At 49.4% G+C, this 13,444-nt stretch overlaps 1 protein-coding gene across 5 annotated transcripts in view; it reads right to left on the reverse strand.

Annotated features, from left to right (window-relative positions):
• The window catches only part of NEXN (nexilin F-actin binding protein), a 57,291-nt gene extending 47,782 nt beyond the window's left edge, over window positions 1–9,509 (reverse strand). For 3 of the 5 annotated variants that reach the window (XM_029061904.2, XM_029061902.2, XM_029061903.2), the window contains exon 1: window positions 9,490–9,509. The gene's annotated coding sequence lies outside the window, so the exon portion shown is untranslated. The remainder of the gene's footprint in view (window positions 1–9,489) is intronic. The other 2 variants (XM_029061905.1, XM_029061907.1) reach the window with 1 other exon arrangement.
• Between the last annotated feature and the right edge of the window lie 3,935 nt (window positions 9,510–13,444).

Below are 13,444 nucleotides of genomic sequence, written 5' to 3' on the forward strand. Positions count from 1 at the left end.
AAATACTACGTAAAACTCTCCGTACAAATGTGTAACAAGAAGTAGTGAGGCTGAGGGTATCAACTGGGTTGAAAAAAACATTATTTCGAGAAAGCCTCCTGGCAGAAGTGGTATTTCAGAAGGGTTTGAAAATGAATAGAGCTGTAGTCTGGCAGATTTGAAACATTTGCAGGGGTGAGGAGGTGTCGGGGGTTGGGGGGAAAGGTGGGGAGGTCCCAGGCAGGAGGGAGGAATGAGCCTGGGGTCAGCAGGGTCAGGGGGCAAAGATGAGGTATAGTGAGGAGGTAAATTAGGGAGGAATGGAAAGTTGAAGCTGGGATGTAGGAGAAGAGCAGGTGAATAGGTAAGGAGGAGAAAGACGATAGAGTGATTTAAAGTCAATGGTCAGGAATTTCCTTTGTATGTGAAGATGAATGGAAAACTATTGGCAGCTTCAGAGGAGTGGAGAGATGTATGCAGAAAGAGATTTTAGAAAGATCCAAACAGCAAAGTGAAGTATAGATTGGAGAAGGGAGAGACTGGCGGCAGGGAGACCAGGCAAGCCAGGTTGGGACAAGCACCTCGGGTTAGTGGCTGCTTGGATGGAAAGGAAGGGGTGCACCTGGGCATTGCTGTGGAGGATATTATAAATGATTTCTATTAATGCCCACCTCCCCCTCTAGATTGAAAGCTTGAGGGCAGGGAACATGCCTGCCAACTCTGCTGTATTATACTCTCCCAAACAGTACAGTGCTCTGCATATAGTAAGTACTCGGTAAATACCATTGATGATGATGCGGAGGGTAAACGGCAAGATTTAACAACGCACTGGATGTGAGAGGGTGAAGTCTAGGATAGTGCAAGAGTTCAGATCTGAGAAACAGGGACGATGGTGATGTTAGCAATTGTCATGGGAAAATTAGGCAGAGGAGAGGATTAGGAGAGAGGATGCTTAGAAGTGTAGATTGGAACCATGTGAGGAGATGTGACAAAGTACAGAGCACAATGAGAGCAAAGTTTCCAGAACTGAGCCTTGAAGATATCCACAGTTTGCAGGGAAGAAGAAGAGGAGGGAGGAAGGAGTAGGAGGAGGAGAAGGAGGAGGACATAGACTAGAGCAATCAGCGGATCTCTGGCTGGTTCCCAGGGCTGGTCCTTCAAACCCCTCAGCTGCAGAGCCAGGCCCCAGAGCCTACCCTGTTCTGCTCCTGGTCTGAGGGAAGGAAGGGAAAGTGGAGAGGGAGTGAGGAAGAGCAGAGATAGGGAAGCTCCTTCTTGGGCTGGTATCCCTAACCCCGATTCCTTGTCTTCCCAGGCTGCATTCAGAGAGCAAATCCCTCAAGGCCAGGGACCAGGGATTTGACTTTTACTGGGTACTCTCAAGGGGCCTGCCTAGGGCTCTGCTCACATTTAGGGCTCTAATTCAATGTAGAATGACTGAATGGGTGAATGAATGGTTTGAGGGTGGAAATGAGGGAGAGTGCCTCTTCCCACTCCCAGTCCATACTTCACTCTGCTGCCTGGATCATTTTTCTACAGAAACGTTCAGGACGTGTCACCCACTCCTCAAAAAACTCCAGTGGTTGCCCATTCACCTCCTCATCGAACAAAAACTCCTCACCATTGGCTTTAAGGCATTCCACCACCTTGCCTGCTGCTACCTCATCTCGCTTCTCTCCTATTACAATCCAGCCCACACACTTCGCTCCTATACTGCTAACCTTCTCACTGTGTCTTGATCTCACCTATCTCGCCGCCGACCCCTTGCCCAAGTCCTGCCTGGCCTGGAATAACCTCTCTCCTCAAATCTGATAGTTACCCTCCCCCCGACCCCTCAAAGCCTTATTGAAGGCACATCTCCTCCAGGAGGCCTTCCCAGACTAAGCCCCACCTTTCCTCTTCTCCCACTCCCTTCTGCGTCACCCTGACTTGCTCCCTTTGTTCTTCCCCTCTCCCAGCCCCAAAGCACTTATGTACATATCTGTAATTTACTTCTGTATATTAATGTCTGTCTCCCCCACCTCTAGACTGTAAGCTCACTGTAGGCAGGGAATGTGACTGTTTATTTTTGTATTGTACCCTCCCAAGTGCTCTGCACTCAGTAAGCGCTCAATAAATATGATTGAATGAATGAAAGGGAAGGAGGGAGGGAGAAGCCAGAGAAGGACCTTCTCCCACAAGTGGACAACCATGAGTGGAGGGCTCTCCAGGGGCCTCTCCTGGATCGGGCTCTCATGCCTCGCCTTAGCATGGACCTGATACAGAGATAGCAGGGCCAAGGAAGTAGCCAGCTCAGGAGGACAGGAAGAGGAAAGTCAAGGGGGTGGGAGCCCAGAGTCTTTCAAAAACGTTTCATAAAGGTGTCAGTACCTTTTCCCCTATCAATCAACTGTATTTACTTAGTGCAGCGCATTCATTCAATAGTATTTATTGAGCCCTTACTGTGTGCAGAGCACTGAATTAAGCAGTTGGGAAAGTATTACAGCAATAAAGAGAGACAATCTTTGCCCACAACCAGCTCAGAGTCTAGAGAGGGGAAGCATGGTATTAAGCATTTAGGAGAGAACAGTACAACAGAGTTGGTAAACATAATCCCTGCCCTCAGAAGTTTAGTTTTTAGTGGGGGAGGCAGAAATTAAAATAAATTACTGATAGGGAAACATATAGTCCTTTATTCATCCCCCAAATGCATTTGTATTTTAATAATATAGTAAAACCTCATTAATTTGGATTGGTTGATTTGGATTAAGGTGGTACTGCATAGCCTCTCGATATTGAATTTACTATGAACATCAGCTAGAGAAAAGGACTGCCACAGGGAGAGATTTCAAAGCACAAGAGGGGATGCGAAGTGGCATAAGAAAAGAGTGGGGTGGAAAGCAAGGTAAGAATTGTGGAGCAATGCAAATCCTGACTGGAAGCCATTAGCTCTCAGGCAACTCCTGGCAGGCTTAGATCTAGTCTAAAAATAAAGCCAGGAATGCCAAGATAGGGTGTGCACCACCCCCACCCCCCCGCCTTCCCCACCCTGTTCCTGCCCTGGGGAGGAGGGGCTGTCAACCCAAGAGTTACGCAGGGAACGTGTCTACCAAGATATTATAGTGTACTCTCCCAAGTGCTTAGTACAGTGCTCTGCACACAGTAAGGGCTCAATAAATCCGATTGATTCATTCCATTCCCTCCCTCTCAGGAGCATTTCCTTCCCACCTCAAAGGGGTGTCCTGCGTACTGCAGTGGGGAAGGTGCCCTTGGAGGCTCCCTGGGGCAGGCATCGGGTCCACTCCAAATGACTTAGGTGCAGTGATCTCAGACTGACTGAGGATGTGGATAGAAAGTGTCCTCGAAATCGAGGCAAGAGAGAGTGGCCATCGGTGGAAATGGCAACAGAGAAGGATCACAACACAGAAGAGACCACTGGACTTGAACTCTGGAGATCACTGGGTCCCCTAACTTGGGCAGCTTCAAAGCAGAAAAGAAGAGGGAAAGGTCACGTTACAGGCCAAGTCGTTGGAACAGGGAAAGAGAGACGGGGGTAAGAAATTGTTCTTTTGAGATATTTGGTCATGGAAGGATAAGAGGATGATTATTTTATTTTCCAAACCAAGGGTAGACTTGAAAATAATAATTATGGTATTTGTTAAGCGCTTATTATGTGCCAAGCACTGTTCAAAGCGCTGGGGTAGATAGAAGGTAATCAGGTTGTGCCACGTGGGACTCACAGTCTTCATCCCCATTTTACAGATGAGGTAACTGAGGCACAGAGAAGTTAAGTGACTTGCCCAAAGTCACACAGCTGATAAGTGGTGAAGCCGGGATTAGAACTCACGACCTCTGGCTCCCAAGCCCATGCTCTTTCCACTAAGCCACGCTGCTTCTCCAAAGAAAATGTTTAACTACAGAAGGAATTGGATGCTTTTTTCCAAGAATTATCTTAGTACTTTCATACAGGAGAAGTGGGAATAAACTGGGAAGGTTGGGAAGGCAGTTGTTGCAGAATAAAAGTTTGCGGGCCATCACAGCAGTGGTGGGCTGCAGGGGGCCACAGGTCTAGCCCTCTCTTTCTGGGGCAGGGCAGGGAGGAGGGGATGGCTGGGATGAGGGGGCTGCGGCATCCATCCCCACCCTCGGCTTCTGCCTCAGCTGTCTCTCAATGTCCACTTGCTACCTCCCCACCCCACCAACCTCTCTCCAGCCCCAGGGAAGCCTGCTTTCCATCTCCCCCCACCCTCAGGGACACCTGCTCTCTTCCCTTCCCCCTATTCCCCGGGGGACGGGGGGACGCCTGCTCTCCATCTCCTCCCCACCCCCAGAGACACCTGCTCTCCACCCCCAACCAGACCTCTCTGCCCCTTGAGCACACACATACTCCCACACACATACACACACACACACCCCAACACCACCCACACCCCAAAAGTTCTGCTCGGCATTCCAGTGAAAGGAATTTTTAACATTTTTTATCCGTGATTTTAAAGTGTAAGTTAAAAAATTGATTTCCCCAAAGTAGAAATATTTCTCACTTGTGTACTAGGGGAAGTTTTCAGAGGGCCTTCACCAAGCCACACTCTTTAAATTTCCCTCCTCAAGGGTACAGATGTGTCTGTGCTCAAGAAAACCATTATGAAAGTGGGGTGGTAATACTATTATTATTATTATTAATAATAATAATAATAGTATTTGTTAAGCTTTTACTATGTACTGAGCACGGTACTAAGTGTTGGTGTAGATACAAGATAATCAGGTCCCACATGCTAGTTAGGAGGGAGAGTAAGTATTGACTCTCCATTTTGCAAATGAGGGAACTGAGGTACCGAGAAGTTAAGTGACTTGCCCAAGTTCACATAGCAGGTAAATGGCTGAGCTGGAATTAAGACCCAGGACTTCTGACAGTCAGGCCAGTGTGAAATCAAAGATGATGGCAAGTCTATGGAGATCGTTGAAGTAAGGCTCCTCACTGGTGAAAGGAAGGGCATGTGTGCCTGTCTGGTCTGCTCACCTGGCCTTGCCTGTGCTTCCCTAAAACTGTGTGAGAAACACAGCCTTCTATTTGCCATCTCTCGCTCCTTCGGGGGTGACCTCAAGAAGACTAACTGCTTCCAAGCTTCTGAAAACTTAAATCATATGCTAGAAATCATGCTATTTTCCTCATTTCTAGCTTGGTGGGGGGCAGGAGGGAGAGACAATTCATTTGTTATTTAAATATCTATTACAACTTTTAATTGGTACATACCAAAAAGAAAGGATTTGTGTTAGTAAATATTTACTATACAAATTCTGCTCATCCCCCAGTTGTCTGTTTAGCCAAATGGAAACCAAACTCACTAGCAATTTAAAAAGCATTTCTAGTGAAAACTGCCAAGAGCATTTCATTCAATTCATTCAATTATATTTATTGAGCACTTACTGTGTCCAGGGCACTGTACTAAGCACTTAGTACTTAGCACTTAACAGTGAACGGGTTACGAAACAACTAGGATGACTTACATTGTTGATATGAAGGAAGGCTCTGCACAGGTGGTTTTTTGAGGGTTGAAATTAGTATTTAGAGATACAGAAATTAGTCATTTTTGAAGAATCAGGATCACATGATCCTGATGAAGAGGATCACAATAGAGATACCTATTTCAGTATTCTAAATTCTTAAAAAAAATTTCAAAATTGAAATCTCAGCTCTATTTTAGACTATTGAATTCCCACTCTGACAAAATACAATTAGGTTTAAAAATGAATAACTCAAACAGGATGTAAAAACGAATCATGAGTTTTGATATGAACCAAAACATTGAAGTCCATGTAGTTTGGGATTCTTTTTAATCTATGTGAAATAAAAACATTAAAATGTTATTTCAAGAAACAGATATATGGCTCGGAGGATGGGATTCTCTTGGGGCTCCTACAGAATTGGCTTTCAGGACACACTTTCCCATTTAATAAACATTCAGCCATCCTACAATTAGGGAAACGTACCACAACAGATTATATTAGAGGAGCAGTGCATTTGATATTCAGATGGAAAAGAAAGGTTTCTGTCAGCTATAAATACAATCAAGACCTCCTGTCCAGTAGGTTTTCAATAGTGTGCATTACAAACAAGAGGGAAAAAAGCAACAGACCTATTATAGAGATTGTCCCACAGGAGATTGGCTGAAGACAAAGCTTTGTATTTTTTCATTTCAATTAATAAAGTAGATCCAAAGGTGTCTGTTTTGTAGTGGTTGATGTTCCATAAGATTTCCAAAGTCTGTCCTGTCCCTCACTGCAAAAGGTGTTTGGATACCCACCACCTGCACTTTTCGAAATTTACTGCACTAAGTTTCCGGATACGGTATTTTAACATACTGTACTGAGACTGGTTTGGTCACTTGCCTCATTTGGGTTGTCTTTTAGTTGTACTTGGATACTAACCTTCTGGAACAGTCTTTAAGGCCATTTGGTTTTTAAGGCCTTTCCATATTCTAAATGTTTATGTTATTTCACTATTTTGAAAGTAATACTTCCAAATGTACCGTGTTTTCAACTTCCATTCCATTAGCCTATTAAAACCCAAAGCATATACGTTAAGTAAAATCTCAAGACAGGTTGATCTTGTAAAAATCTACACAAGTACCTTCTTGAACTACAGCTAATATAAATATCTCTAGATGACATACATTTTTTACACTGTGCTCAGCTTTAGATATCACACACATTTTCAATAGCACATGTTCCATTTAAGGAAAAGCCCAAAAGAATGCTCCCCATTCATTAAATTGAACTTTGGAACAAAATTGATCAGCTGTTGGGGGTGGGGAGATATCCTGCTCCCTTCAGCAATATAAGACTAAACTCAAATGATATAAACACCTGAGAAGGAAAATATTTTTTTTTTCTGAAAAACCAAACAAAATAGAACTTTCATTCATTCAGTCATATTTGTCAAACACTGTACTAAGTGCTTGGGAGAGAACAGTACCGCTTTCTTTAAAGTGATTCCTGCCTAATAAATATAATATCAACTAAAATTTAACATATTTTGAATGCACAGAGCTACCAAAGGGAACCAGGGGTACTTGGAAACTAATCTTGATTTCATTCAGGTGAGTCCGAGTTTGGCCGTTTTTCTTCCCTCATCTGAAAAATTGTTTTCTCTTCTACATTAAGCATTGTAGGTGAACTGTGAAATCTCTTAACTGTTTACTGATTTTCCTATAGCAACAGATAATCCGATTAACAAGCGGAAAAAAAGAAAGAAAAAAGGTGTTTCTATAATGTTGTGCAAAGAGAAATTGTGATTAAAGCAATGAGAAGATTTCAGCTGAGGAGTTAGGACAGCACTCTTCCCAGGATATGCTTTTGTTATGACTGTCGCCAACCATTCCACCTTGGCTGGCTCCATTAAATTTAGGAAGGACATTGGGCGGGGAAGTCAGCCAAGTCTTTGATTCAGACAGAGTGAGAGGAGAGCAAGCCCACTTTCATAGAATTGCTTGGCCTTTAGAATTAATTTCTTAATTGCTGCCATCTCTTCTTTCTCCCCACGTTTCTTCCCCCAAGGTATTTAGTCTGGCCGGAATCTGAAGCTATTTTTAACCCCTTATCTTCCTCAGGTTTACTACTTTCTCCACCAGACTGCAGTAGTCGCTCCCCCCACCCCACACACCCACTTTTGGGTTCTTTCTACCAAAGGATCAAAAAGAAGCAGTATGGCCTTGGGGAAAGAGCCTGGGCCTGGGAGTGAGAAGACCTAGGTTCTAATCCCGGCTCTTCCAGGTCTACTGTGTGACCTTGGACAAGTCGCTTCACTTCTCTGTGACTCAATTACTTCATCTGAAAAGTAGGGATTAAGATTGTGAGCCCTACGTGGGGCAAGGATTGTGTCCAACCCAATTATCGTGTATTTATCCCAGCGCTTCGTACAATGCCTGGCATGTAGAAAGCGCTTAACAAATACCATAAAAAAAGATGGGGTTCATAATATCCAAAGTCTCAAGTTCCAAAGGGTTCCAACCTCTGTACCACCCCCCCACGCCCTCTTAATAATGATGGTATTTGTTTAGTGCTTACTATGTGCCAAGCACTGCTCAAAGCACTGGGGTAGATACAAGGTAATCAGGTTGTTCCACGTGGGGCTCACAGTCTCAATGCCTATTTTACAGATGAGGTAACTGAGGCCCAGAGAAGTTAAGTGACTTACCCAAGGTCACAGAGCAGACAGGTGAAGGAGTCGGAATTAGAACCCGGGTCCTTCTGACTCCTAAACCCGGACTCTTGCCACAAAGCCACGCTGCTTTCTCTTGGGGTTCCAGGCCCCAGTTCCCCTTGTCCAAATGCCAGAGCCCAGGCTCACCTTCTCCTACAGAACCCCACTAAAAAGAACCACAATTACAATTACAATGATAATACCTTGGGTTTTTTTTTTTTTAATATATATAGCGCTTTTATTCCCACAGCTCCCTCTCGTTAGGTATTTCATAGTTGCCCTCACGAAAACTCTGTTCAGGAGGATGAAAGGGAGGTATTATTATCCCCATTTTGCAGCTGAGGAGACTGAAGTAGAGAGGTTGAGCGGCTTGGGCAAGGTCACACGGCGGGCGGAGGGCGGAGGGCGAACTAAAACCAGGGTCCCCCGGCTCCCAGACAGGTCTCTTCCCCCGACACCCCTCCACCCCCCCCCCCCCACACAGACGACACAGACACAGACTTTCCCCCCCCGCCCCCGGTGCCCTGGATGGGTGGGGAGGGCTGGAGATGTCACTGGGGCAGTGACAGACAGTGCTGCCAGCTGGGGCCGAGGCTGGGGAAAAGGGGCTGGAGGAAAGGGGCTGGGGGCTGGAGATGGGGGTAAAGGGGCTGGGCCTGGAGGAAAGGGGATGGGGGCTGGAGGCAAGAGGATGGGGGCTGGAGGCAAGAGGATGGGGGCTGGAGGCAAGAGGATGGGGGCTGGAGGCTGGGGGAAAGGGGCTGGAGGAAAGAGGATGGGGGCTGGAGGCTGGGGAAAAGGGGATGGGGGCTGGAGGCTGGGGAAAGGGGCTGGAGCAAAGAGGATGGAGGCTGGAGCAAAGAGGATGGAGGCTGGAGGAAAGAGGATGGGGGCTGGAGGAAAGAGGATGGGGGCTGGAGGATGGGGGAAAGGGGATGGGGGATGGAGGAAAGGGGTCCGGGGACGAGGCTGTCAGTCTGCCGGTTCAGGGGGCAGAACGCCGCTCCCCGGCCCGGGTGGTGGCAGCTGGAAGGACTATGAGGGGGCTACGGGCGGGGGGCTCTGGGGGCCGCTCCTCCTCCGCGGGGGGGTGGGGTGGGGTGGGGTGAGGTGGGCAGGAGGGCGGTGTGTGTCTGTGTCCCGGGGGTCAGACACGCGGCCCCGCGGCCCCGGGCCGGCAGAGGAGGGGAAGAAGAGGAGGGGAAGAAGAGGAGGGGAAGAAGAGGAGGGGAAGAAGAGGAGGGGAAGAAGAGGAGGGGAAGAAGAGGAGGGGAAGAAGAGGAGGGGAAGAGGGGCAGAGCCCCAGCCGCCCCCCGCTGCCCTCTCCCTACCTGGGGCTGGGGCTGGGGCTCCGGCTCCGGGGGCCAGGATGGGGGCAGCCGCGGGATGGGGGCTCCGGGGGGGGCAGGATGGGGGCTCCGGCTCCGGCTCCGGCTCCGGCTGCCGTCCCAGCCCTTCTGTCCGCTCCGGCTGCCACCGCCGCTCCCGCCCCGCCACACTCCAACTTTCCATAAAAGTCCCGCTCCGCAGCCCCGGCCCGCATTCCGGGCGGGACCACAGACGCCTGCAGCGGGGCCCGGGCCCGCCCCCGACCCCGCCCCCGAGACCCCCGAGCAGCGGGCCTGCTGCTCCCTTCCCTTCCCCCTCTTCCCTTTCCCTTCCCCTCCTCTCCCCTCTCTTCCCTTTCCCTTCCCCTCCTCTCCCTCTTCCCCTCCCTTCCATACCCCTCCTTTCCTCTCCCTCTTCCCCTCCTCTCCCTCTTCCCCTCCCTTCCATACCCCTCCTTTCCTCTCCCTCTTCCCGTCCTTTCCCCCCCTTTCCCCTTCCCCTCTCTTTCCCTACCCCTCCCTCTTCCCCTCCCTTCCCTTCTTTTCCCTTCCCCTCCTTTCCCCTCCCTTCCCTCCCCTCCTTTCCCTCCCCTCCCTCTTCCCTTCCTTTCCTCTTCCCCCTCCCTTCCTTTCCGCTTCCCCCTCCCTTCCCCTTCCCTTCCCCTTCCCTTCCCCCTCCCCCTCCCTTCCCCCTCCCCCTCCCTTCCCCCTCCCCCTCCCTTCCCTTCCCTTCCCCTCCCCCTCCCTTCCCTTCCCCCTCCCCCTCCCTTCCCTTCCCCCTCCCCCTCCCTTCCCTTCCCTTCCCCTTCCCTTCCCCCTCCCTTCCCCTTCCCCTCCCCCTCCCTTCCCCTTCCCCTTCCCCTTCCCCTCCCCTCCCTTCCCCTTCCCCCTCCCTTCCCCTTCCCCTTCCCCTCCCTTCCCCCTCCCTTCCCTCTTTCCCCTCCCTCCCCTCTTTCCCCCGCTTCCCTTCCCTCTTTCCCCCGCTTCCCTTCCCTCTTTCCCTCCCCTCCCTCCCCTTCCCTGTCCCTGCCCTTGCCCCTCTGCCAAGGGGACGGCGATCAGACGACGGGCCCCTGGCGTCGGGGGACGGGCAGGGGGATAATAATGTCCGTATGTCTCTAAGCGCTGCCTATATGCCAAGCACTGTTCTCAGCGCTGGGGGACATACAAGGTCATCGGGTTGTCCCACGTAGGGCTCAACGTCTTCACTCTCGTTTTTAATAATAGTAATTGTGGTATTTGTTAAGCGCTTACCTATGTCCCGAGCACTGTTCTCAGCGCTGGGGAAGATACAAGGTCATCGGGTTGTCCCACGTAGGCCTCACAGTCTTCATCCCCATTTTACAGATGAGGTGACTGAGGCACAGAGAAGTGAACTGACTTGCCCAAGGTCACACAGCTGACAAGCGGCAGGGCCGGGATTAGAACCCATGATCTATGAGTCCCAAGCCCGAGCTCTTTCTAGACTGTGAGCCCGTTGTTGGCCAGGGATTGTCTCTGTCCGTTGCAGAATTGTCCATCCCAAACGCTTAGTACGGTGCTCTGCACATAGTAAGTGCTCACTAAATACAATTGAATGAATGAATAAATTAAGCCACACTGGGAAGCCTGTTTACTTGTTTTGATGTCCATCTCCTCCCCCCAGCTTCCCACCTGTCAGCCTGTTGTGGGCAGGGACTGTCTCTCTTTGTCGCTGTATTGTGCTTCCCAAGCGCTTAGCACAGTGCTCTGCACACAGTAAGCACTCAATAAATACGATTGAATGAATGAATGAACGAATGAATGATTGGGGTCAGAGGTATTGCTTCCCCAGCCCCGGCCTCCAGCCACAATGCTGCCCCGACAGCTGTCGGCCCGATGGGGGGCAGGGAGGGGGCAGAGCCCACCAGGGCCAGCAACACCCTCCCCCTTGCCCCCCACTTTGGGGTTCAGGCGGAGACAGAGGTCACTGTGGTCATCTGGGCCATTGGAGCCTTTCTCCCTTCTACCCAAGGAGTAAGAGACGACCCCTGTCCTCCCTCCCCAAGTCCGCTCCCACACTTAGGAATAGTGTCGTGTCTTAACCATAACTAATAATAATAATAATGTTGGTATTTGTTAAGTGCTTACTATGTGCAGAGCACTGCTCTAAGCGCTGGGGTAGATACAGGGTAATCAGATTGTCCCACGTGAGGCTCACAGATAATCCCCATTTTACAGATGAGGTAACTGAGGCACAGAGAAGTGAAGTGACTTGCCCACAGTCACACAGCTGACAAGTGGCAGAGCCGGGATTCGAACTCATGACCTCTGACTCCCAAGCCCGTGCTCTTTCCACTGAGCCAAGCTGCTTCTTTTACTACTTACTACTTACTACTGTATTTGCGACTGCTGGGCTAAGCACTGGAGGAGAGAGAAGACAATCAGGTCCCCCATGTAGCTCACAGCCTGAAGTGAAGGGAGAACAGAAGAAACTGAGTCACAGAGAGGTCAGGTGACTGGCCTGAGATCCTCCAGCATGCAAATGGGGGAAATCCTCATTAGAACCCAAGTCCCCTCATTCCCAGGCCTGTGCTCTTTCCCTTCGGCCCTCTTGACACATTACCGTGTTGGTAGCTGAGATACTCGTCTAATTCTGTTCATTCATTCAATTGTATTTATTGAGCACTTACTGCATGCAGAGCACTGGATTAAGCGATTGGAAAGTACAATTCGGCAACAAATAGAGACAATCCCTACACAACAGCAGGCTCACAGTCTAGACGGAGGTCATCACCACATGCCCATCTCTTCCGATAAATTGTAGGACCGCAGCGTGGACTAGTGGAGAAAGGACCGTCCTGGGAGTCAGAAGCCCTGGATTCTAATTCTACTCTGCCACTTACCTGCCATGTGATCTCAGGCAAGTCATTTCTCCATGCCTCAGTTCCCTCATCTGCAAAATAGGAATTCAATACCTGTTTTCCTTCCCACTTACTCTGTGAGCCCCATGTGTGACCTGATTGATTATCCTTGTACCTACCCCAGTGCTAAGTACTGTGCTTGGCATACGGTGATTAACAAGTATCACCACTATTGTCAAGTGGTGGAGTCAGGATTGGAACCCAGGTCCTTCTGATTCCCAGGCCCCAGCTCTATCAACTAGGTCACGCTGCTTCTCAATGTTGTCAATGTTGAGTAATCAAAGTTGCCTATTTTAATACACAGACTATAAAGTCAGCAAAATTAGACAAAAAATTCTCAAGATTACTTCTTTTACAAAAAAGGCAACTTTAAGCAGAGCAAATAGCCTAGTTGTTGCATTATAGTCAAATACTGCAGAGTGCTTTTAATACAAAGTCTCATGTTCAAATGGACTATACAGAAGAGAATTGCCCTGTGGAATGTGCATTTTGAAAAGGCATGATGACTGCTATTTTTTTCTTAGCCTTTTGGCTGCACAAACTGTCATAAGGCAGTATGCTGGTGCACGATGGAAAACACAGAGCAGGTGTGGCTGTCTGACAACCCTGCTGACAAAGAACAGGCTTTTTGCATGTCGATGACTGCCTTTCCTTTACATCACCTCAGCCTCTGGTTTGTTCCTGAACATCCACCGCTTTGCTCACAGGGACCCAGGGACCTGTGTTCAATTCAGCCGTTGGCTAACGGAACCACCAGGTGAGGCGGTTATTGGTGCTGACAACCTCTCCTATAACCCTCAACTTCTCTGACCTCATCATGTCCCCTCAGGTCCCTCCCACTAATCAACCCATCCCCTCCACCCCCCTCCATCCAACTCCTCTCCGTTCCCCCACCCCTGTTCTTTCCCAGTGTTGCTCCTCATCCCCCTTCCCCACTTCCCCACCCCTTTAACCTCCCCCTCCCCCCGCCTCAGGTAACTCCCATCCAACTCCTCCCCAGCCCTTGCACCACCTCCACTCCGGGGGCCTCCACACAGCCTCAGTCCTGTGGAACCCCAGCTCCATCCCTGCGCCTT

Source organism: Ornithorhynchus anatinus, chromosome 4 (genome assembly GCF_004115215.2).
Source record: "Ornithorhynchus anatinus isolate Pmale09 chromosome 4, mOrnAna1.pri.v4, whole genome shotgun sequence".
In the NCBI taxonomy this organism is placed as follows: domain Eukaryota; kingdom Metazoa; phylum Chordata; class Mammalia; order Monotremata; family Ornithorhynchidae; genus Ornithorhynchus; species Ornithorhynchus anatinus.